Source organism: Aplysia californica, unplaced genomic scaffold (genome assembly GCF_000002075.1).
Source record: "Aplysia californica isolate F4 #8 unplaced genomic scaffold, AplCal3.0 scaffold00271, whole genome shotgun sequence".
Classification (NCBI taxonomy): Eukaryota; Metazoa; Mollusca; class Gastropoda; order Aplysiida; family Aplysiidae; genus Aplysia; species Aplysia californica.
This window is the reverse complement of record NW_004797541.1, coordinates 919,557-920,585: the sequence shown is the minus strand read 5'-3', so window position 1 is coordinate 920,585 and position 1,029 is coordinate 919,557.

Sequence of the window (1,029 nt, the reverse complement as noted above, 5' to 3'; positions counted from 1 at the left end):
TAATAATAATAATAATAATAATAATAATAATAATAACGTTTGTAATAATATTATTATGCCATCCCTTGACAAGTTGACCACTCTTGTATTTGCTTAAATTGAACTAAAAATAGATCTACATCTTGTTAATACAGTGCATTTTTTAAAAACTGTCCTCTGAAAATGAAAATATCAGTGCCTTTGTCAAGACTCTTTTGACCTTTTCGCTGTTGTCCCGTAAATGAAACAAAACAACGTGAGACTTTCACATTATACTAACTCTTATTTTTTTTATATGTTATATTATATTGTAGTATTGTTTTCTCAGTTTGTCATCCAAACAAAGTCTAAAGCGCCACAAATTAGCAAGTATTATCTCTGATAGTACAAGGTTTGGGATATGGCAAAAAAATAACAATAACTTTGAGCAGAATGTGTGAACAAACAGTTGTAAATTTGGTCTGATAAAACTTCTAATCAATGCTAGTTTCTTAAAGTTCGTCAGCTGAACTAAATTTTGGCTGAATGTATATATGTGGGTTTTTCGGAGCCAAGTTCATAAAAATATACTCTCCTTATATGTTTTAATTTTGAAGTGTTTTGATTTTATATATGAGTTTGTTACCTTACTAAAGGCCAGTTGTATGTCGCTATCTTAGAACTAATTACAAAGTTCTGTCCTACATTTTTAGCTGTTTCGAGTTACTAAGACCATGAGGCCAGAAACCAAATGTTCTATCTGCTGTATCAAAATCGTGAGATTATTCGAAGTCGTTGTCAAGATATTCAAAGAAATGCATTAGACAAAGCTTGAAATGATGTGAAAATCAGAATTTTTTACGTCAAATTTCTCAAAACTAGTTACTGAGCTGATAAAACTTTGTAATTCTGAGGTAGCGAAGTGTTTGAAAAATAGGCAAAAATCAGTGTTACCTGCATCATAGATCTGATGAATTGTTTCTTTCTCTGTTCTCTCCACCCCTTTGTTGCACCCTCTACCTCCTCTCGGCCTCCCCCTCCTCCCTACCCCCTTCCCTGTCTCCCACCCCT